The sequence below is a fragment of the Schistocerca cancellata genome, chromosome 3 (assembly GCF_023864275.1).
Source record: "Schistocerca cancellata isolate TAMUIC-IGC-003103 chromosome 3, iqSchCanc2.1, whole genome shotgun sequence".
Classification (NCBI taxonomy): domain Eukaryota; kingdom Metazoa; phylum Arthropoda; class Insecta; order Orthoptera; family Acrididae; genus Schistocerca; species Schistocerca cancellata.
This window is the reverse complement of record NC_064628.1, coordinates 264,067,815-264,088,294: the sequence shown is the minus strand read 5'-3', so window position 1 is coordinate 264,088,294 and position 20,480 is coordinate 264,067,815. Positions and strand designations below refer to the sequence as shown.

Below are 20,480 nucleotides of genomic sequence, written 5' to 3'. Positions count from 1 at the left end.
GCTCGTGCGTGGGCCCGCATAGCTGAGTCGGTAGAGCGTTAGGTTTTCAACCAAAGGGTCCTGGGTTCAAGTCCCTGTCTAGGCGAAATTAATACACTTTCTTAACGGCTGATGGAAACCCTACAGGAAAGAGCGAGGCCACGCCGTCTTCTGCCATCAGATTGCTTCTAAAGATGGCTGTTTCACTTGTCGGGAGTCGCTTCCGCCACCGGCAGTCGTGGCCGAGTGGTTAAGGCGTCTGACTTGAAATCAGATTCCCTCTGGGAGCGTAGGTTCGAGTCCTGCCGACTGCGCAAATTTTCTCGCTCTCAAAAGGCGGACGTTCAGCTGCATCCTAGCAGTTGCGTCACTACTAAACACGTGGGTCAGCAGCAATGTGCAGTGTTATTTGATCCAGGGCGCAGCGTTACAGTCGCGCCCAGAAGCCGCAGCTCATCTCCTCGTCTCACAGCCGTCCACCAGGTGTTAGTACAAGTGGTGCCTCACTGGGCAGTGCAGATGTGTCCATTTCAGCTTGCAGACGATGACCTGTAGCAATTTATGAGCTATCGCAAGTTGAATGTTTTACCGTGTGTATCTGCTAGATACTGCCTCTCATATGGTGGAGAGGCTCACTCCTTCTTGTGTCTCGTTCTCTGCACACGAGTTGCCCCTGGCTTCGATATAGCACGGGTTTTCTAGCGTCAGCGTGGCGTCACGTCAAGTCAGCGAAGTCAATATTACACGAATCGAGTCGACATGTTTGCTTGTTACGATGACGGAAGCAGAAGAAATGTGTGTGGAACTTCACTGCATCGGCTGCTCGCCTTTCAGCGTCCCTGTGTCTTATCAGACGAAGGTGACTGTGAAATTGGCAACGAGGCAGAGGTTAACGAACACATGCAAATGTCAACTTTCAACGTCGGCCGAAATAGCTCAGTTGGGAGAGCGTTAGACTGAAGATCTAAAGGTCCCTGGTTCGATCCCGGGTTTCGGCAGGTATTCGTTTTGATGCGACGCCAACGGAATTACCCTGCGTTTGTGATAATGCAACTACCGCTGGCAACAAAAATGACTCTCTCCTGTAGCTGTTGTGGTTGCCTAGTGCATGCCATAAGAGGAACTCACTAGACAACTAACTCCCTTAGAAGCAAAAGAATTAAAAATATCCTACCGACTGCATTCCTTTTTCTGTGTCCGGAGGTGAAGAACGTCTCCAACGGAACCGTGAAATGAGCGAAAACGTGGAAAACATTGCATTCGAAATGCTTGTGAATTTTCCAATTGCCCAGTGATTGTCGACAAAACACGTAAATTCTCTGCTCCAACGTATGAGACGTAACAACTGGTGCAATTTGTTGTTGCATCGTGTGCCAGCAGTCTTCGATAGTGTGTTACGAGCTTAGCGCGATAAGTTTGTAGACAGCATTTAGGCGACGTTTTATTAGTAACGGCCCCATGCAGCGATTGCACAACAGTAAAGGACATGAGTCAATGTATAGTTGTGCATCGTGTGAGGTTTTGCAGACTCGTGTGAGCCCGAATAGCTCAGTCGGTAGAGCATTAGGCTTTTAACCTAAGGGTCCAGGGTTCAAGTCCCTGTCCGGGCGGAAATTTTAATACTGTGGTAGCGATTCGTCTGGTAGCGGTGGAAACGCTACGGAAAATAATGCAGCTACGCCGTTCCCTGACACCACAGTGCTTGAAACGGTAGCAGTTGCATGTGTCGGGAGAGCACCGCGCTACCGGCAGTCGTGGCCGAGTGGTTAAGGCGTCTGACTCGAAATCAGATTCCCCCTGGGAGCGTAGGTTCGAATCCTACCGGCTGCGTGCGGTTTTGCGTAAAGAGGAGCAAACATTTTCGCACACATGTGACATGCTTGGGCGAATGCGGGTGCAAACCAGTGACGCCTTTCTCAACAAGACGAAAATTTCCGTTTTAAGAATACTGAGTTTTCGCGACGACCGCTGCTTACTGTGGCTATCGGTTCACCTCGCGCTGACGCTGGGACTGCAGAAAGCCGTCGCTCATATCGTGAGTACACAGATGTGCTCGAAAGTGTTGGACAGAGCGAACATTTCATTTTCTTTTAAGAATCGCAATTTCAATCATTCGAGTGCGGCAAAAGCAGTGGTGCAGCGTTTCTTTTCTTAAGATCTCGCAGCTGCTTGGAGGTATGTCCATCGTTTTAAGACGACAGAAAACTAGCGTCAGCGGTGCGTCAGTGGGAAGTCGGTCAGTAATTACGACATGCGAATCGCTCGCACACCACGCAGCTGTACGATAATGCTCGTGCGTGGGCCCGCATAGCTGAGTCGGTAGAGCGTTAGGTTTTCAACCAAAGGGTCCTGGGTTCAAGTCCCTGTCTAGGCGAAATTAATACACTTTCTTAACGGCTAATGGAAACCCTACAGGAAAGAGCGAGGCCACGCCGTCTTCTGCCATCAGATTGCTTCTAAAGATGGCTGTTTCACTTGTCGGGAGTCGCTTCCGCCACCGGCAGTCGTGGCCGAGTGGTTAAGGCGTCTGACTTGAAATCAGATTCCCTCTGGGAGCGTAGGTTCGAGTCCTGCCGACTGCGCAAATTTTCTCGCTCTCAAAAGGCGGACGTTCAGCTGCATCCTAGCAGTTGCGTCACTACTAAACACGTGGGTCAGCAGCAATGTGCAGTGTTATTTGATCCAGGGCGCAGCGTTACAGTCGCGCCCAGAAGCCGCAGCTCATCTCCTCGTCTCACAGCCGTCCACCAGGTGTTAGTACAAGTGGTGCCTCACTGGGCAGTGCAGATGTGTCCATTTCAGCTTGCAGACGATGACCTGTAGCAATTTATGAGCTATCGCAAGTTGAATGTTTTACCGTGTGTATCTGCTAGATACTGCCTCTCATATGGTGGAGAGGCTCACTCCTTCTTGTGTCTCGTTCTCTGCACACGAGTTGCCCCTGGCTTCGATATAGCACGGGTTTTCTAGCGTCAGCGTGGCGTCACGTCAAGTCAGCGAAGTCAATATTACACGAATCGAGTCGACATGTTTGCTTGTTACGATGACGGAAGCAGAAGAAATGTGTGTGGAACTTCACTGCATCGGCTGCTCGCCTTTCAGCGTCCCTGTGTCTTATCAGACGACCGAGCGAGGTGGCGCAGTGGTTAGACACTGGACTCGCATTCGGAAGGATGACGGTTCAATCCCGCGTCCGGCCATCCTGATTTAGGTTTTCCGTGATTTCCCTAAATCACTCCAGGCAAATGCCGGGATGGTTCCTCTGAAAGGGCACGGCCGACTTCCTTCCCCATCCTTCCCTAATCCGATGAGACCGATGACCACGCTGTCTGGTCTCCTTCCCCAAACCAACCAACCAACCAATCTTATCAGACGAAGGTGACTGTGAAATTGGCAACGAGGCAGAGGTTAACGAACACATGCAAATGTCAACTTTCAACGTCGGCCGAAATAGCTCAGTTGGGAGAGCGTTAGACTGAAGATCTAAAGGTCCCTGGTTCGATCCCGGGTTTCGGCAGGTATTCGTTTTGATGCGACGCCAACGGAATTACCCTGCGTTTGTGATAATGCAACTACCGCTGGCAACAAAAATGACTCTCTCCTGTAGCTGTTGTGGTTGCCTAGTGCATGCCATAAGAGGAACTCACTAGACAACTAACTCCCTTAGAAGCAAAAGAATTAAAAATATCCTACCGACTGCATTCCTTTTTCTGTGTCCGGAGGTGAAGAACGTCTCCAACGGAACCGTGAAATGAGCGAAAACGTGGAAAACATTGCATTCGAAATGCTTGTGAATTTTCCAATTGCCCAGTGATTGTCGACAAAACACGTAAATTCTCTGCTCCAACGTATGAGACGTAACAACTGGTGCAATTTGTTGTTGCATCGTGTGCCAGCAGTCTTCGATAGTGTGTTACGAGCTTAGCGCGATAAGTTTGTAGACAGCATTTAGGCGACGTTTTATTAGTAACGGCCCCATGCAGCGATTGCACAACAGTAAAGGACATGAGTCAATGTATAGTTGTGCATCGTGTGAGGTTTTGCAGGCTCGTGTGAGCCCGGATAGCTCAGTCGGTAGAGCATTAGGCTTTTAACCTAAGGGTCCAGGGTTCAAGTCCCTGTCCGGGCGGAAATTTTAATACTGTGGTAGCGATTCGTCTGGTAGCGGTGGAAACGCTACGGAAAATAATGCAGCTACGCCGTTCCCTGACACCACAGTGCTTGAAACGGTAGCAGTTGCATGTGTCGGGAGAGCACCGCGCTACCGGCAGTCGTGGCCGAGTGGTTAAGGCGTCTGACTCGAAATCAGATTCCCCCTGGGAGCGTAGGTTCGAATCCTACCGGCTGCGTGCGGTTTTGCGTAAAGAGGAGCAAACATTTTCGCACACATGTGACATGCTTGGGCGAATGCGGGTGCAAACCAGTGACGCCTTTCTCAACAAGACGAAAATTTCCGTTTTAAGAATACTGAGTTTTCGCGACGACCGCTGCTTACTGTGGCTATCGGTTCACCTCGCGCTGACGCTGGGACTGCAGAAAGCCGTCGCTCATATCGTGAGTACACAGATGTGCTCGAAAGTGTTGGACAGAGCGAACATTTCATTTTCTTTTAAGAATCGCAATTTCAATCATTCGAGTGCGGCAAAAGCAGTGGTGCAGCGTTTCTTTTCTTAAGATCTCGCAGCTGCTTGGAGGTATGTCCATCGTTTTAAGACGACAGAAAACTAGCGTCAGCGGTGCGTCAGTGGGAAGTCGGTGAAGTCGCCATTGGAGCCATAAGCCAGTAATTACGACATGCGAATCGCTCGCACACCACGCAGCTGTACGATAATGCTCGTGCGTGGGCCCGCATAGCTGAGTCGGTAGAGCGTTAGGTTTTCAACAAAAGGGTCCTGGGTTCAAGTCCCTGTCTAGGCGAAATTAATACACTTTCTTAACGGCTAATGGAAACCCTACAGGAAAGAGCGAGGCCACGCCGTCTTCTGCCATCAGATTGCTTCTAAAGATGGCTGTTTCACTTGTCGGGAGTCGCTTCCGCCACCGGCAGTCGTGGCCGAGTGGTTAAGGCGTCTGACTTGAAATCAGATTCCCTCTGGGAGCGTAGGTTCGAGTCCTGCCGACTGCGCAAATTTTCTCGCTCTCAAAAGGCGGACGTTCAGCTGCATCCTAGCAGTTGCGTCACTACTAAACACGTGGGTCAGCAGCAATGTGCAGTGTTATTTGATCCAGGGCGCAGCGTTACAGTCGCGCCCAGAAGCCGCAGCTCATCTCCTCGTCTCACAGCCGTCCACCAGGTGTTAGTACAAGTGGTGCCTCACTGGGCAGTGCAGATGTGTCCATTTCAGCTTGCAGACGATGACCTGTAGCAATTTATGAGCTATCGCAAGTTGAATGTTTTACCGTGTGTATCTGCTAGATACTGCCTCTCATATGGTGGAGAGGCTCACTCCTTCTTGTGTCTCGTTCTCTGCACACGAGTTGCCCCTGGCTTCGATATAGCACGGGTTTTCTAGCGTCAGCGTGGCGTCACGTCAAGTCAGCGAAGTCAATATTACACGAATCGAGTCGACATGTTTGCTTGTTACGATGACGGAAGCAGAAGAAATGTGTGTGGAACTTCACTGCATCGGCTGCTCGCCTTTCAGCGTCCCTGTGTCTTATCAGACGAAGGTGACTGTGAAATTGGCAACGAGGCAGAGGTTAACGAACACATGCAAATGTCAACTTTCAACGTCGGCCGAAATAGCTCAGTTGGGAGAGCGTTAGACTGAAGATCTAAAGGTCCCTGGTTCGATCCCGGGTTTCGGCAGGTATTCGTTTTGATGCGACGCCAACGGAATTACCCTGCGTTTGTGATAATGCAACTACCGCTGGCAACAAAAATGACTCTCTCCTGTAGCTGTTGTGGTTGCCTAGTGCATGCCATAAGAGGAACTCACTAGACAACTAACTCCCTTAGAAGCAAAAGAATTAAAAATATCCTACCGACTGCATTCCTTTTTCTGTGTCCGGAGGTGAAGAACGTCTCCAACGGAACCGTGAAATGAGCGAAAACGTGGAAAACATTGCATTCGAAATGCTTGTGAATTTTCCAATTGCCCAGTGATTGTCGACAAAACACGTAAATTCTCTGCTCCAACGTATGAGACGTAACAACTGGTGCAATTTGTTGTTGCATCGTGTGCCAGCAGTCTTCGATAGTGTGTTACGAGCTTAGCGCGATAAGTTTGTAGACAGCATTTAGGCGACGTTTTATTAGTAACGGCCCCATGCAGCGATTGCACAACAGTAAAGGACATGAGTCAATGTATAGTTGTGCATCGTGTGAGGTTTTGCAGGCTCGTGTGAGCCCGGATAGCTCAGTCGGTAGAGCATTAGGCTTTTAACCTAAGGGTCCAGGGTTCAAGTCCCTGTCCGGGCGGAAATTTTAATACTGTGGTAGCGATTCGTCTGGTAGCGGTGGAAACGCTACGGAAAATAATGCAGCTACGCCGTTCCCTGACACCACAGTGCTTGAAACGGTAGCAGTTGCATGTGTCGGGAGAGCACCGCGCTACCGGCAGTCGTGGCCGAGTGGTTAAGGCGTCTGACTCGAAATCAGATTCCCCCTGGGAGCGTAGGTTCGAATCCTACCGGCTGCGTGCGGTTTTGCGTAAAGAGGAGCAAACATTTTCGCACACATGTGACATGCTTGGGCGAATGCGGGTGCAAACCAGTGACGCCTTTCTCAACAAGACGAAAATTTCCGTTTTAAGAATACTGAGTTTTCGCGACGACCGCTGCTTACTGTGGCTATCGGTTCACCTCGCGCTGACGCTGGGACTGCAGAAAGCCGTCGCTCATATCGTGAGTACACAGATGTGCTCGAAAGTGTTGGACAGAGCGAACATTTCATTTTCTTTTAAGAATCGCAATTTCAATCATTCGAGTGCGGCAAAAGCAGTGGTGCAGCGTTTCTTTTCTTAAGATCTCGCAGCTGCTTGGAGGTATGTCCATCGTTTTAAGACGACAGAAAACTAGCGTCAGCGGTGCGTCAGTGGGAAGTCGGTCAGTAATTACGACATGCGAATCGCTCGCACACCACGCAGCTGTACGATAATGCTCGTGCGTGGGCCCACATAGCTGAGTCGGTAGAGCGTTAGGTTTTCAACCAAAGGGTCCTGGGTTCAAGTCCCTGTCTAGGCGAAATTAATACACTTTCTTAACGGCTAATGGAAACCCTACAGGAAAGAGCGAGGCCACGCCGTCTTCTGCCATCAGATTGCTTCTAAAGATGGCTGTTTCACTTGTCGGGAGTCGCTTCCGCCACCGGCAGTCGTGGCCGAGTGGTTAAGGCGTCTGACTTGAAATCAGATTCCCTCTGGGAGCGTAGGTTCGAGTCCTGCCGACTGCGCAAATTTTCTCGCTCTCAAAAGGCGGACGTTCAGCTGCATCCTAGCAGTTGCGTCACTACTAAACACGTGGGTCAGCAGCAATGTGCAGTGTTATTTGATCCAGGGCGCAGCGTTACAGTCGCGCCCAGAAGCCGCAGCTCATCTCCTCGTCTCACAGCCGTCCACCAGGTGTTAGTACAAGTGGTGCCTCACTGGGCAGTGCAGATGTGTCCATTTCAGCTTGCAGACGATGACCTGTAGCAATTTATGAGCTATCGCAAGTTGAATGTTTTACCGTGTGTATCTGCTAGATACTGCCTCTCATATGGTGGAGAGGCTCACTCCTTCTTGTGTCTCGTTCTCTGCACACGAGTTGCCCCTGGCTTCGATATAGCACGGGTTTTCTAGCGTCAGCGTGGCGTCACGTCAAGTCAGCGAAGTCAATATTACACGAATCGAGTCGACATGTTTGCTTGTTACGATGACGGAAGCAGAAGAAATGTGTGTGGAACTTCACTGCATCGGCTGCTCGCCTTTCAGCGTCCCTGTGTCTTATCAGACGAAGGTGACTGTGAAATTGGCAACGAGGCAGAGGTTAACGAACACATGCAAATGTCAACTTTCAACGTCGGCCGAAATAGCTCAGTTGGGAGAGCGTTAGACTGAAGATCTAAAGGTCCCTGGTTCGATCCCGGGTTTCGGCAGGTATTCGTTTTGATGCGACGCCAACGGAATTACCCTGCGTTTGTGATAATGCAACTACCGCTGGCAACAAAAATGACTCTCTCCTGTAGCTGTTGTGGTTGCCTAGTGCATGCCATAAGAGGAACTCACTAGACAACTAACTCCCTTAGAAGCAAAAGAATTAAAAATATCCTACCGACTGCATTCCTTTTTCTGTGTCCGGAGGTGAAGAACGTCTCCAACGGAACCGTGAAATGAGCGAAAACGTGGAAAACATTGCATTCGAAATGCTTGTGAATTTTCCAATTGCCCAGTGATTGTCGACAAAACACGTAAATTCTCTGCTCCAACGTATGAGACGTAACAACTGGTGCAATTTGTTGTTGCATCGTGTGCCAGCAGTCTTCGATAGTGTGTTACGAGCTTAGCGCGATAAGTTTGTAGACAGCATTTAGGCGACGTTTTATTAGTAACGGCCCCATGCAGCGATTGCACAACAGTAAAGGACATGAGTCAATGTATAGTTGTGCATCGTGTGAGGTTTTGCAGACTCGTGTGAGCCCGAATAGCTCAGTCGGTAGAGCATTAGGCTTTTAACCTAAGGGTCCAGGGTTCAAGTCCCTGTCCGGGCGGAAATTTTAATACTGTGGTAGCGATTCGTCTGGTAGCGGTGGAAACGCTACGGAAAATAATGCAGCTACGCCGTTCCCTGACACCACAGTGCTTGAAACGGTAGCAGTTGCATGTGTCGGGAGAGCACCGCGCTACCGGCAGTCGTGGCCGAGTGGTTAAGGCGTCTGACTCGAAATCAGATTCCCCCTGGGAGCGTAGGTTCGAATCCTACCGGCTGCGTGCGGTTTTGCGTAAAGAGGAGCAAACATTTTCGCACACATGTGACATGCTTGGGCGAATGCGGGTGCAAACCAGTGACGCCTTTCTCAACAAGACGAAAATTTCCGTTTTAAGAATACTGAGTTTTCGCGACGACCGCTGCTTACTGTGGCTATCGGTTCACCTCGCGCTGACGCTGGGACTGCAGAAAGCCGTCGCTCATATCGTGAGTACACAGATGTGCTCGAAAGTGTTGGACAGAGCGAACATTTCATTTTCTTTTAAGAATCGCAATTTCAATCATTCGAGTGCGGCAAAAGCAGTGGTGCAGCGTTTCTTTTCTTAAGATCTCGCAGCTGCTTGGAGGTATGTCCATCGTTTTAAGACGACAGAAAACTAGCGTCAGCGGTGCGTCAGTGGGAAGTCGGTCAGTAATTACGACATGCGAATCGCTCGCACACCACGCAGCTGTACGATAATGCTCGTGCGTGGGCCCGCATAGCTGAGTCGGTAGAGCGTTAGGTTTTCAACCAAAGGGTCCTGGGTTCAAGTCCCTGTCTAGGCGAAATTAATACACTTTCTTAACGGCTAATGGAAACCCTACAGGAAAGAGCGAGGCCACGCCGTCTTTTGCCATCAGATTGCTTCTAAAGATGGCTGTTTCACTTGTCGGGAGTCGCTTCCGCCACCGGCAGTCGTGGCCGAGTGGTTAAGGCGTCTGACTTGAAATCAGATTCCCTCTGGGAGCGTAGGTTCGAGTCCTGCCGACTGCGCAAATTTTCTCGCTCTCAAAAGGCGGACGTTCAGCTGCATCCTAGCAGTTGCGTCACTACTAAACACGTGGGTCAGCAGCAATGTGCAGTGTTATTTGATCCAGGGCGCAGCGTTACAGTCGCGCCCAGAAGCCGCAGCTCATCTCCTCGTCTCACAGCCGTCCACCAGGTGTTAGTACAAGTGGTGCCTCACTGGGCAGTGCAGATGTGTCCATTTCAGCTTGCAGACGATGACCTGTAGCAATTTATGAGCTATCGCAAGTTGAATGTTTTACCGTGTGTATCTGCTAGATACTGCCTCTCATATGGTGGAGAGGCTCACTCCTTCTTGTGTCTCGTTCTCTGCACACGAGTTGCCCCTGGCTTCGATATAGCACGGGTTTTCTAGCGTCAGCGTGGCGTCACGTCAAGTCAGCGAAGTCAATATTACACGAATCGAGTCGACATGTTTGCTTGTTACGATGACGGAAGCAGAAGAAATGTGTGTGGAACTTCACTGCATCGGCTGCTCGCCTTTCAGCGTCCCTGTGTCTTATCAGACGACCGAGCGAGGTGGCGCAGTGGTTAGACACTGGACTCGCATTCGGAAGGATGACGGTTCAATCCCGCGTCCGGCCATCCTGATTTAGGTTTTCCGTGATTTCCCTAAATCACTCCAGGCAAATGCCGGGATGGTTCCTCTGAAAGGGCACGGCCGACTTCCTTCCCCATCCTTCCCTAATCCGATGAGACCGATGACCACGCTGTCTGGTCTCCTTCCCCAAACCAACCAACCAACCAATCTTATCAGACGAAGGTGACTGTGAAATTGGCAACGAGGCAGAGGTTAACGAACACATGCAAATGTCAACTTTCAACGTCGGCCGAAATAGCTCAGTTGGGAGAGCGTTAGACTGAAGATCTAAAGGTCCCTGGTTCGATCCCGGGTTTCGGCAGGTATTCGTTTTGATGCGACGCCAACGGAATTACCCTGCGTTTGTGATAATGCAACTACCGCTGGCAACAAAAATGACTCTCTCCTGTAGCTGTTGTGGTTGCCTAGTGCATGCCATAAGAGGAACTCACTAGACAACTAACTCCCTTAGAAGCAAAAGAATTAAAAATATCCTACCGACTGCATTCCTTTTTCTGTGTCCGGAGGTGAAGAACGTCTCCAACGGAACCGTGAAATGAGCGAAAACGTGGAAAACATTGCATTCGAAATGCTTGTGAATTTTCCAATTGCCCAGTGATTGTCGACAAAACACGTAAATTCTCTGCTCCAACGTATGAGACGTAACAACTGGTGCAATTTGTTGTTGCATCGTGTGCCAGCAGTCTTCGATAGTGTGTTACGAGCTTAGCGCGATAAGTTTGTAGACAGCATTTAGGCGACGTTTTATTAGTAACGGCCCCATGCAGCGATTGCACAACAGTAAAGGACATGAGTCAATGTATAGTTGTGCATCGTGTGAGGTTTTGCAGGCTCGTGTGAGCCCGGATAGCTCAGTCGGTAGAGCATTAGGCTTTTAACCTAAGGGTCCAGGGTTCAAGTCCCTGTCCGGGCGGAAATTTTAATACTGTGGTAGCGATTCGTCTGGTAGCGGTGGAAACGCTACGGAAAATAATGCAGCTACGCCGTTCCCTGACACCACAGTGCTTGAAACGGTAGCAGTTGCATGTGTCGGGAGAGCACCGCGCTACCGGCAGTCGTGGCCGAGTGGTTAAGGCGTCTGACTCGAAATCAGATTCCCCCTGGGAGCGTAGGTTCGAATCCTACCGGCTGCGTGCGGTTTTGCGTAAAGAGGAGCAAACATTTTCGCACACATGTGACATGCTTGGGCGAATGCGGGTGCAAACCAGTGACGCCTTTCTCAACAAGACGAAAATTTCCGTTTTAAGAATACTGAGTTTTCGCGACGACCGCTGCTTACTGTGGCTATCGGTTCACCTCGCGCTGACGCTGGGACTGCAGAAAGCCGTCGCTCATATCGTGAGTACACAGATGTGCTCGAAAGTGTTGGACAGAGCGAACATTTCATTTTCTTTTAAGAATCGCAATTTCAATCATTCGAGTGCGGCAAAAGCAGTGGTGCAGCGTTTCTTTTCTTAAGATCTCGCAGCTGCTTGGAGGTATGTCCATCGTTTTAAGACGACAGAAAACTAGCGTCAGCGGTGCGTCAGTGGGAAGTCGGTGAAGTCGCCATTGGAGCCATAAGCCAGTAATTACGACATGCGAATCGCTCGCACACCACGCAGCTGTACGATAATGCTCGTGCGTGGGCCCGCATAGCTGAGTCGGTAGAGCGTTAGGTTTTCAACAAAAGGGTCCTGGGTTCAAGTCCCTGTCTAGGCGAAATTAATACACTTTCTTAACGGCTAATGGAAACCCTACAGGAAAGAGCGAGGCCACGCCGTCTTCTGCCATCAGATTGCTTCTAAAGATGGCTGTTTCACTTGTCGGGAGTCGCTTGCGCCACCGGCAGTCGTGGCCGAGTGGTTAAGGCGTCTGACTTGAAATCAGATTCCCTCTGGGAGCGTAGGTTCGAGTCCTGCCGACTGCGCAAATTTTCTCGCTCTCAAAAGGCGGACGTTCAGCTGCATCCTAGCAGTTGCGTCACTACTAAACACGTGGGTCAGCAGCAATGTGCAGTGTTATTTGATCCAGGGCGCAGCGTTACAGTCGCGCCCAGAAGCCGCAGCTCATCTCCTCGTCTCACAGCCGTCCACCAGGTGTTAGTACAAGTGGTGCCTCACTGGGCAGTGCAGATGTGTCCATTTCAGCTTGCAGACGATGACCTGTAGCAATTTATGAGCTATCGCAAGTTGAATGTTTTACCGTGTGTATCTGCTAGATACTGCCTCTCATATGGTGGAGAGGCTCACTCCTTCTTGTGTCTCGTTCTCTGCACACGAGTTGCCCCTGGCTTCGATATAGCACGGGTTTTCTAGCGTCAGCGTGGCGTCACGTCAAGTCAGCGAAGTCAATATTACACGAATCGAGTCGACATGTTTGCTTGTTACGATGACGGAAGCAGAAGAAATGTGTGTGGAACTTCACTGCATCGGCTGCTCGCCTTTCAGCGTCCCTGTGTCTTATCAGACGAAGGTGACTGTGAAATTGGCAACGAGGCAGAGGTTAACGAACACATGCAAATGTCAACTTTCAACGTCGGCCGAAATAGCTCAGTTGGGAGAGCGTTAGACTGAAGATCTAAAGGTCCCTGGTTCGATCCCGGGTTTCGGCAGGTATTCGTTTTGATGCGACGCCAACGGAATTACCCTGCGTTTGTGATAATGCAACTACCGCTGGCAACAAAAATGACTCTCTCCTGTAGCTGTTGTGGTTGCCTAGTGCATGCCATAAGAGGAACTCACTAGACAACTAACTCCCTTAGAAGCAAAAGAATTAAAAATATCCTACCGACTGCATTCCTTTTTCTGTGTCCGGAGGTGAAGAACGTCTCCAACGGAACCGTGAAATGAGCGAAAACGTGGAAAACATTGCATTCGAAATGCTTGTGAATTTTCCAATTGCCCAGTGATTGTCGACAAAACACGTAAATTCTCTGCTCCAACGTATGAGACGTAACAACTGGTGCAATTTGTTGTTGCATCGTGTGCCAGCAGTCTTCGATAGTGTGTTACGAGCTTAGCGCGATAAGTTTGTAGACAGCATTTAGGCGACGTTTTATTAGTAACGGCCCCATGCAGCGATTGCACAACAGTAAAGGACATGAGTCAATGTATAGTTGTGCATCGTGTGAGGTTTTGCAGGCTCGTGTGAGCCCGGATAGCTCAGTCGGTAGAGCATTAGGCTTTTAACCTAAGGGTCCAGGGTTCAAGTCCCTGTCCGGGCGGAAATTTTAATACTGTGGTAGCGATTCGTCTGGTAGCGGTGGAAACGCTACGGAAAATAATGCAGCTACGCCGTTCCCTGACACCACAGTGCTTGAAACGGTAGCAGTTGCATGTGTCGGGAGAGCACCGCGCTACCGGCAGTCGTGGCCGAGTGGTTAAGGCGTCTGACTCGAAATCAGATTCCCCCTGGGAGCGTAGGTTCGAATCCTACCGGCTGCGTGCGGTTTTGCGTAAAGAGGAGCAAACATTTTCGCACACATGTGACATGCTTGGGCGAATGCGGGTGCAAACCAGTGACGCCTTTCTCAACAAGACGAAAATTTCCGTTTTAAGAATACTGAGTTTTCGCGACGACCGCTGCTTACTGTGGCTATCGGTTCACCTCGCGCTGACGCTGGGACTGCAGAAAGCCGTCGCTCATATCGTGAGTACACAGATGTGCTCGAAAGTGTTGGACAGAGCGAACATTTCATTTTCTTTTAAGAATCGCAATTTCAATCATTCGAGTGCGGCAAAAGCAGTGGTGCAGCGTTTCTTTTCTTAAGATCTCGCAGCTGCTTGGAGGTATGTCCATCGTTTTAAGACGACAGAAAACTAGCGTCAGCGGTGCGTCAGTGGGAAGTCGGTGAAGTCGCCATTGGAGCCATAAGCCAGTAATTACGACATGCGAATCGCTCGCACACCACGCAGCTGTACGATAATGCTCGTGCGTGGGCCCGCATAGCTGAGTCGGTAGAGCGTTAGGTTTTCAACAAAAGGGTCCTGGGTTCAAGTCCCTGTCTAGGCGAAATTAATACACTTTCTTAACGGCTAATGGAAACCCTACAGGAAAGAGCGAGGCCACGCCGTCTTCTGCCATCAGATTGCTTCTAAAGATGGCTGTTTCACTTGTCGGGAGTCGCTTCCGCCACCGGCAGTCGTGGCCGAGTGGTTAAGGCGTCTGACTTGAAATCAGATTCCCTCTGGGAGCGTAGGTTCGAGTCCTGCCGACTGCGCAAATTTTCTCGCTCTCAAAAGGCGGACGTTCACCTGCATCCTAGCAGTTGCGTCACTACTAAACACGTGGGTCAGCAGCAATGTGCAGTGTTATTTGATCCAGGGCGCAGCGTTACAGTCGCGCCCAGAAGCCGCAGCTCATCTCCTCGTCTCACAGCCGTCCACCAGGTGTTAGTACAAGTGGTGCCTCACTGGGCAGTGCAGATGTGTCCATTTCAGCTTGCAGACGATGACCTGTAGCAATTTATGAGCTATCGCAAGTTGAATGTTTTACCGTGTGTATCTGCTAGATACTGCCTCTCATATGGTGGAGAGGCTCACTCCTTCTTGTGTCTCGTTCTCTGCACACGAGTTGCCCCTGGCTTCGATATAGCACGGGTTTTCTAGCGTCAGCGTGGCGTCACGTCAAGTCAGCGAAGTCAATATTACACGAATCGAGTCGACATGTTTGCTTGTTACGATGACGGAAGCAGAAGAAATGTGTGTGGAACTTCACTGCATCGGCTGCTCGCCTTTCAGCGTCCCTGTGTCTTATCAGACGAAGGTGACTGTGAAATTGGCAACGAGGCAGAGGTTAACGAACACATGCAAATGTCAACTTTCAACGTCGGCCGAAATAGCTCAGTTGGGAGAGCGTTAGACTGAAGATCTAAAGGTCCCTGGTTCGATCCCGGGTTTCGGCAGGTATTCGTTTTGATGCGACGCCAACGGAATTACCCTGCGTTTGTGATAATGCAACTACCGCTGGCAACAAAAATGACTCTCTCCTGTAGCTGTTGTGGTTGCCTAGTGCATGCCATAAGAGGAACTCACTAGACAACTAACTCCCTTAGAAGCAAAAGAATTAAAAATATCCTACCGACTGCATTCCTTTTTCTGTGTCCGGAGGTGAAGAACGTCTCCAACGGAACCGTGAAATGAGCGAAAACGTGGAAAACATTGCATTCGAAATGCTTGTGAATTTTCCAATTGCCCAGTGATTGTCGACAAAACACGTAAATTCTCTGCTCCAACGTATGAGACGTAACAACTGGTGCAATTTGTTGTTGCATCGTGTGCCAGCAGTCTTCGATAGTGTGTTACGAGCTTAGCGCGATAAGTTTGTAGACAGCATTTAGGCGACGTTTTATTAGTAACGGCCCCATGCAGCGATTGCACAACAGTAAAGGACATGAGTCAATGTATAGTTGTGCATCGTGTGAGGTTTTGCAGGCTCGTGTGAGCCCGGGTAGCTCAGTCGGTAGAGCATTAGGCTTTTAACCTAAGGGTCCAGGGTTCAAGTCCCTGTCCGGGCGGAAATTTTAATACTGTGGTAGCGATTCGTCTGGTAGCGGTGGAAACGCTACGGAAAATAATGCAGCTACGCCGTTCCCTGACACCACAGTGCTTGAAACGGTAGCAGTTGCATGTGTCGGGAGAGCACCGCGCTACCGGCAGTCGTGGCCGAGTGGTTAAGGCGTCTGACTCGAAATCAGATTCCCCCTGGGAGCGTAGGTTCGAATCCTACCGGCTGCGTGCGGTTTTGCGTAAAGAGGAGCAAACATTTTCGCACACATGTGACATGCTTGGGCGAATGCGGGTGCAAACCAGTGACGCCTTTCTCAACAAGACGAAAATTTCCGTTTTAAGAATACTGAGTTTTCGCGACGACCGCTGCTTACTGTGGCTATCGGTTCACCTCGCGCTGACGCTGGGACTGCAGAAAGCCGTCGCTCATATCGTGAGTACACAGATGTGCTCGAAAGTGTTGGACAGAGCAAACATTTCATTTTCTTTTAAGAATCGCAATTTCAATCATTCGAGTGCGGCAAAAGCAGTGGTGCAGCGTTTCTTTTCTTAAGATCTCGCAGCTGCTTGGAGGTATGTCCATCGTTTTAAGACGACAGAAAACTAGCGTCAGCGGTGCGTCAGTGGGAAGTCGGTGAAGTCGCCATTGGAGCCATAAGCCAGTAATTACGACATGCGAATCGCTCGCACACCACGCAGCTGTACGATAATGCTCGTGCGTGGGCCCGCATAGCTGAGTCGGTAGAGCGTTAGGTTTTCAACAAAAGGGTCCTGGGTTCAAGTCCCTGTCTAGGCGAAATTAATACACTTTCTTAACGGCTAATGGAAACCCTACAGGAAAGAGCGAGGCCACGCCGTCTTCTGCCATCAGATTGCTTCTAAAGATGGCTGTTTCACTTGTCGGGAGTCGCTTCCGCCACCGGCAGTCGTGGCCGAGTGGTTAAGGCGTCTGACTTGAAATCAGATTCCCTCTGGGAGCGTAGGTTCGAGTCCTGCCGACTGCGCAAATTTTCTCGCTCTCAAAAGGCGGACGTTCAGCTGCATCCTAGCAGTTGCGTCACTACTAAACACGTGGGTCAGCAGCAATGTGCAGTGTTATTTGATCCAGGGCGCAGCGTTACAGTCGCGCCCAGAAGCCGCAGCTCATCTCCTCGTCTCACAGCCGTCCACCAGGTGTTAGTACAAGTGGTGCCTCACTGGGCAGTGCAGATGTGTCCATTTCAGCTTGCAGACGATGACCTGTAGCAATTTATGAGCTATCGCAAGTTGAATGTTTTACCGTGTGTATCTGCTAGATACTGCCTCTCATATGGTGGAGAGGCTCACTCCTTCTTGTGTCTCGTTCTCTGCACACGAGTTGCCCCTGGCTTCGATATAGCACGGGTTTTCTAGCGTCAGCGTGGCGTCACGTCAAGTCAGCGAAGTCAATATTACACGAATCGAGTCGACATGTTTGCTTGTTACGATGACGGAAGCAGAAGAAATGTGTGTGGAACTTCACTGCATCGGCTGCTCGCCTTTCAGCGTCCCTGTGTCTTATCAGACGAAGGTGACTGTGAAATTGGCAACGAGGCAGAGGTTAACGAACACATGCAAATGTCAACTTTCAACGTCGGCCGAAATAGCTCAGTTGGGAGAGCGTTAGACTGAAGATCTAAAGGTCCCTGGTTCGATCCCGGGTTTCGGCAGGTATTCGTTTTGATGCGACGCCAACGGAATTACCCTGCGTTTGTGATAATGCAACTACCGCTGGCAACAAAAATGACTCTCTCCTGTAGCTGTTGTGGTTGCCTAGTGCATGCCATAAGAGGAACTCACTAGACAACTAACTCCCTTAGAAGCAAAAGAATTAAAAATATCCTACCGACTGCATTCCTTTTTCTGTGTCCGGAGGTGAAGAACGTCTCCAACGGAACCGTGAAATGAGCGAAAACGTGGAAAACATTGCATTCGAAATGCTTGTGAATTTTCCAATTGCCCAGTGATTGTCGACAAAACACGTAAATTCTCTGCTCCAACGTATGAGACGTAACAACTGGTGCAATTTGTTGTTGCATCGTGTGCCAGCAGTCTTCGATAGTGTGTTACGAGCTTAGCGCGATAAGTTTGTAGACAGCATTTAGGCGACGTTTTATTAGTAACGGCCCCATGCAGCGATTGCACAACAGTAAAGGACATGAGTCAATGTATAGTTGTGCATCGTGTGAGGTTTTGCAGGCTCGTGTGAGCCCGGGTAGCTCAGTCGGTAGAGCATTAGGCTTTTAACCTAAGGGTCCAGGGTTCAAGTCCCTGTCCGGGCGGAAATTTTAATACTGTGGTAGCGATTCGTCTGGTAGCGGTGGAAACGCTACGGAAAATAATGCAGCTACGCCGTTCCCTGACACCACAGTGCTTGAAACGGTAGCAGTTGCATGTGTCGGGAGAGCACCGCGCTACCGGCAGTCGTGGCCGAGTGGTTAAGGCGTCTGACTCGAAATCAGATTCCCCCTGGGAGCGTAGGTTCGAATCCTACCGGCTGCGTGCGGTTTTGCGTAAAGAGGAGCAAACATTTTCGCACACATGTGACATGCTTGGGCGAATGCGGGTGCAAACCAGTGACGCCTTTCTCAACAAGACGAAAATTTCCGTTTTAAGAATACTGAGTTTTCGCGACGACCGCTGCTTACTGTGGCTATCGGTTCACCTCGCGCTGACGCTGGGACTGCAGAAAGCCGTCGCTCATATCGTGAGTACACAGATGTGCTCGAAAGTGTTGGACAGAGCGAACATTTCATTTTCTTTTAAGAATCGCAATTTCAATCATTCGAGTGCGGCAAAAGCAGTGGTGCAGCGTTTCTTTTCTTAAGATCTCGCAGCTGCTTGGAGGTATGTCCATCGTTTTAAGACGACAGAAAACTAGCGTCAGCGGTGCGTCAGTGGGAAGTCGGTGAAGTCGCCATTGGAGCCATAAGCCAGTAATTACGACATGCGAATCGCTCGCACACCACGCAGCTGTACGATAATGCTCGTGCGTGGGCCCGCATAGCTGAGTCGGTAGAGCGTTAGGTTTTCAACAAAAGGGTCCTGGGTTCAAGTCCCTGTCTAGGCGAAATTAATACACTTTCTTAACGGCTAATGGAAACCCTACAGGAAAGAGCGAGGCCACGCCGTCTTCTGCCATCAGATTGCTTCTAAAGATGGCTGTTTCACTTGTCGGGAGTCGCTTCCGCCACCGGCAGTCGTGGCCGAGTGGTTAAGGCGTCTGACTTGAAATCAGATTCCCTCTGGGAGCGTAGGTTCGAGTCCTGCCGACTGCGCAAATTTTCTCGCTCTCAAAAGGCGGACGTTCAGCTGCATCCTAGCAGTTGCGTCACTACTAAACACGTGGGTCAGCAGCAATGTGCAGTGTTATTTGATCCAGGGCGCAGCGTTACAGTCGCGCCCAGAAGCCGCAGCTCATCTCCTCGTCTCACAGCCGTCCACCAGGTGTTAGTACAAGTGGTGCCTCACTGGGCAGTGCAGATGTGTCCATTTCAGCTTGCAGACGATGACCTGTAGCAATTTATGAGCTATCGCAAGTTGAATGTTTTACCGTGTGTATCTGCTAGATACTGCCTCTCATATGGTGGAGAGGCTCACTCCTTCTTGTGTCTCGTTCTCTGCACACGAGTTGCCCCTGGCTTCGATATAGCACGGGTTTTCTAGCGTCAGCGTGGCGTCACGTCAAGTCAGCGAAGTCAATATTACACGAATCGAGTCGACATGTTTGCTTGTTACGATGACGGAAGCAGAAGAAATGTGTGTGGAACTTCACTGCATCGGCTGCTCGCCTTTCAGCGTCCCTGTGTCTTATCAGACGAAGGTGACTGTGAAATTGGCAACGAGGCAGAGGTTAACGAACACATGCAAATGTCAACTTTCAACGTCGGCCGAAATAGCTCAGTTGGGAGAGCGTTAGACTGAAGATCTAAAGGTCCTTGGTTCGATCCCGGGTTTCGGCAGGTATTCGTTTTGATGCGACGCCAACGGAATTACCCTGCGTTTGTGATAATGCAACTACCGCTGGCAACAAAAATGACTCTCTCCTGTAGCTGTTGTGGTTGCCTAGTGCATGCCATAAGAGGAACTCACTAGACAACTAACTCCCTTAGAAGCAAAAGAATTAAAAATATCCTACCGACTGCATTCCTTTTTCTGTGTCCGGAGGTGAAGAACGTCTCCAACGGAACCGTGAAATGAGCGAAAACGTGGAAAACATTGCATTCGAAATGCTTGTGAATTTTCCAATTGCCCAGTGATTGTCGACAAAACACGTAAATTCTCTGCTCCAACGTATGAGACGTAACAACTGGTGCAATTTGTTGTTGCATCGTGTGCCAGCAGTCTTCGATAGTGTGTTACGAGCTTAGCGCGATAAGTTTGTAGACAGCATTTAGGCGACGTTTTATTAGTAACGGCCCCATGCAGCGATTGCACAACAGTAAAGGACATGAGTCAATGTATAGTTGTGCATCGTGTGAGGTTTTGCAGGCTCGTGTGAGCCCGGATAGCTCAGTCGGTAGAGCATTAGGCTTTTAACCTAAGGGTCCAGGGTTCAAGTCCCTGTCCGGGCGGAAATTTTAATACTGTGGTAGCGATTCGTCTGGTAGCGGTGGAAACGCTACGGAAAATAATGCAGCTACGCCGTTCCCTGACACCACAGTGCTTGAAACGGTAGCAGTTGCATGTGTCGGGAGAG

At 50.0% G+C, this 20,480-nt stretch overlaps 35 non-coding genes across 35 annotated transcripts; all 35 read left to right on the top strand.

Moving 5' to 3' along the window:
- The first annotated feature begins 211 nt into the window (after positions 1-211).
- Trnas-uga (transfer RNA serine (anticodon UGA)) lies at positions 212-293 on the top strand. The gene has a single exon. It is a non-coding gene; the product is annotated as a tRNA-Ser (tRNA).
- A 611-nt stretch (positions 294-904) lies between these two features.
- Trnaf-gaa (transfer RNA phenylalanine (anticodon GAA)) lies at positions 905-977 on the top strand. The gene has a single exon. It is a non-coding gene; the product is annotated as a tRNA-Phe (tRNA).
- Positions 978-1,516: 539 nt separating this feature from the next.
- Positions 1,517-1,589, top strand: Trnak-uuu (transfer RNA lysine (anticodon UUU)). Its single transcript has one exon. It is a non-coding gene; the product is annotated as a tRNA-Lys (tRNA).
- A 138-nt stretch (positions 1,590-1,727) lies between these two features.
- Trnas-cga (transfer RNA serine (anticodon CGA)) lies at positions 1,728-1,809 on the top strand. The gene has a single exon. It is a non-coding gene; the product is annotated as a tRNA-Ser (tRNA).
- Positions 1,810-2,479: 670 nt separating this feature from the next.
- On the top strand, positions 2,480-2,561 carry Trnas-uga (transfer RNA serine (anticodon UGA)). Its single transcript has one exon. It is a non-coding gene; the product is annotated as a tRNA-Ser (tRNA).
- Positions 2,562-3,423: 862 nt separating this feature from the next.
- Positions 3,424-3,496, top strand: Trnaf-gaa (transfer RNA phenylalanine (anticodon GAA)). The gene has a single exon. It is a non-coding gene; the product is annotated as a tRNA-Phe (tRNA).
- A 539-nt stretch (positions 3,497-4,035) lies between these two features.
- Positions 4,036-4,108, top strand: Trnak-uuu (transfer RNA lysine (anticodon UUU)). The gene has a single exon. It is a non-coding gene; the product is annotated as a tRNA-Lys (tRNA).
- Positions 4,109-4,246: 138 nt separating this feature from the next.
- Positions 4,247-4,328, top strand: Trnas-cga (transfer RNA serine (anticodon CGA)). Its single transcript has one exon. It is a non-coding gene; the product is annotated as a tRNA-Ser (tRNA).
- Positions 4,329-5,022: 694 nt separating this feature from the next.
- Positions 5,023-5,104, top strand: Trnas-uga (transfer RNA serine (anticodon UGA)). The gene has a single exon. It is a non-coding gene; the product is annotated as a tRNA-Ser (tRNA).
- A 611-nt stretch (positions 5,105-5,715) lies between these two features.
- On the top strand, positions 5,716-5,788 carry Trnaf-gaa (transfer RNA phenylalanine (anticodon GAA)). The gene has a single exon. It is a non-coding gene; the product is annotated as a tRNA-Phe (tRNA).
- Positions 5,789-6,327: 539 nt separating this feature from the next.
- On the top strand, positions 6,328-6,400 carry Trnak-uuu (transfer RNA lysine (anticodon UUU)). Its single transcript has one exon. It is a non-coding gene; the product is annotated as a tRNA-Lys (tRNA).
- Positions 6,401-6,538: 138 nt separating this feature from the next.
- Trnas-cga (transfer RNA serine (anticodon CGA)) lies at positions 6,539-6,620 on the top strand. The gene has a single exon. It is a non-coding gene; the product is annotated as a tRNA-Ser (tRNA).
- A 670-nt stretch (positions 6,621-7,290) lies between these two features.
- Positions 7,291-7,372, top strand: Trnas-uga (transfer RNA serine (anticodon UGA)). The gene has a single exon. It is a non-coding gene; the product is annotated as a tRNA-Ser (tRNA).
- A 611-nt stretch (positions 7,373-7,983) lies between these two features.
- Trnaf-gaa (transfer RNA phenylalanine (anticodon GAA)) lies at positions 7,984-8,056 on the top strand. The gene has a single exon. It is a non-coding gene; the product is annotated as a tRNA-Phe (tRNA).
- A 539-nt stretch (positions 8,057-8,595) lies between these two features.
- Positions 8,596-8,668, top strand: Trnak-uuu (transfer RNA lysine (anticodon UUU)). The gene has a single exon. It is a non-coding gene; the product is annotated as a tRNA-Lys (tRNA).
- Positions 8,669-8,806: 138 nt separating this feature from the next.
- Positions 8,807-8,888, top strand: Trnas-cga (transfer RNA serine (anticodon CGA)). The gene has a single exon. It is a non-coding gene; the product is annotated as a tRNA-Ser (tRNA).
- Positions 8,889-9,558: 670 nt separating this feature from the next.
- Positions 9,559-9,640, top strand: Trnas-uga (transfer RNA serine (anticodon UGA)). Its single transcript has one exon. It is a non-coding gene; the product is annotated as a tRNA-Ser (tRNA).
- Positions 9,641-10,502: 862 nt separating this feature from the next.
- Trnaf-gaa (transfer RNA phenylalanine (anticodon GAA)) lies at positions 10,503-10,575 on the top strand. Its single transcript has one exon. It is a non-coding gene; the product is annotated as a tRNA-Phe (tRNA).
- Positions 10,576-11,114: 539 nt separating this feature from the next.
- On the top strand, positions 11,115-11,187 carry Trnak-uuu (transfer RNA lysine (anticodon UUU)). The gene has a single exon. It is a non-coding gene; the product is annotated as a tRNA-Lys (tRNA).
- A 138-nt stretch (positions 11,188-11,325) lies between these two features.
- Positions 11,326-11,407, top strand: Trnas-cga (transfer RNA serine (anticodon CGA)). The gene has a single exon. It is a non-coding gene; the product is annotated as a tRNA-Ser (tRNA).
- A 694-nt stretch (positions 11,408-12,101) lies between these two features.
- Trnas-uga (transfer RNA serine (anticodon UGA)) lies at positions 12,102-12,183 on the top strand. The gene has a single exon. It is a non-coding gene; the product is annotated as a tRNA-Ser (tRNA).
- Positions 12,184-12,794: 611 nt separating this feature from the next.
- On the top strand, positions 12,795-12,867 carry Trnaf-gaa (transfer RNA phenylalanine (anticodon GAA)). The gene has a single exon. It is a non-coding gene; the product is annotated as a tRNA-Phe (tRNA).
- Positions 12,868-13,406: 539 nt separating this feature from the next.
- On the top strand, positions 13,407-13,479 carry Trnak-uuu (transfer RNA lysine (anticodon UUU)). Its single transcript has one exon. It is a non-coding gene; the product is annotated as a tRNA-Lys (tRNA).
- A 138-nt stretch (positions 13,480-13,617) lies between these two features.
- Positions 13,618-13,699, top strand: Trnas-cga (transfer RNA serine (anticodon CGA)). The gene has a single exon. It is a non-coding gene; the product is annotated as a tRNA-Ser (tRNA).
- Positions 13,700-14,393: 694 nt separating this feature from the next.
- On the top strand, positions 14,394-14,475 carry Trnas-uga (transfer RNA serine (anticodon UGA)). Its single transcript has one exon. It is a non-coding gene; the product is annotated as a tRNA-Ser (tRNA).
- Positions 14,476-15,086: 611 nt separating this feature from the next.
- On the top strand, positions 15,087-15,159 carry Trnaf-gaa (transfer RNA phenylalanine (anticodon GAA)). The gene has a single exon. It is a non-coding gene; the product is annotated as a tRNA-Phe (tRNA).
- Positions 15,160-15,698: 539 nt separating this feature from the next.
- Positions 15,699-15,771, top strand: Trnak-uuu (transfer RNA lysine (anticodon UUU)). Its single transcript has one exon. It is a non-coding gene; the product is annotated as a tRNA-Lys (tRNA).
- A 138-nt stretch (positions 15,772-15,909) lies between these two features.
- On the top strand, positions 15,910-15,991 carry Trnas-cga (transfer RNA serine (anticodon CGA)). The gene has a single exon. It is a non-coding gene; the product is annotated as a tRNA-Ser (tRNA).
- A 694-nt stretch (positions 15,992-16,685) lies between these two features.
- Trnas-uga (transfer RNA serine (anticodon UGA)) lies at positions 16,686-16,767 on the top strand. The gene has a single exon. It is a non-coding gene; the product is annotated as a tRNA-Ser (tRNA).
- Positions 16,768-17,378: 611 nt separating this feature from the next.
- On the top strand, positions 17,379-17,451 carry Trnaf-gaa (transfer RNA phenylalanine (anticodon GAA)). The gene has a single exon. It is a non-coding gene; the product is annotated as a tRNA-Phe (tRNA).
- A 539-nt stretch (positions 17,452-17,990) lies between these two features.
- On the top strand, positions 17,991-18,063 carry Trnak-uuu (transfer RNA lysine (anticodon UUU)). Its single transcript has one exon. It is a non-coding gene; the product is annotated as a tRNA-Lys (tRNA).
- Positions 18,064-18,201: 138 nt separating this feature from the next.
- Positions 18,202-18,283, top strand: Trnas-cga (transfer RNA serine (anticodon CGA)). Its single transcript has one exon. It is a non-coding gene; the product is annotated as a tRNA-Ser (tRNA).
- A 694-nt stretch (positions 18,284-18,977) lies between these two features.
- Positions 18,978-19,059, top strand: Trnas-uga (transfer RNA serine (anticodon UGA)). Its single transcript has one exon. It is a non-coding gene; the product is annotated as a tRNA-Ser (tRNA).
- Positions 19,060-19,670: 611 nt separating this feature from the next.
- On the top strand, positions 19,671-19,743 carry Trnaf-gaa (transfer RNA phenylalanine (anticodon GAA)). The gene has a single exon. It is a non-coding gene; the product is annotated as a tRNA-Phe (tRNA).
- Positions 19,744-20,282: 539 nt separating this feature from the next.
- Trnak-uuu (transfer RNA lysine (anticodon UUU)) lies at positions 20,283-20,355 on the top strand. Its single transcript has one exon. It is a non-coding gene; the product is annotated as a tRNA-Lys (tRNA).
- The last annotated feature ends 125 nt before the right edge of the window (positions 20,356-20,480 follow it).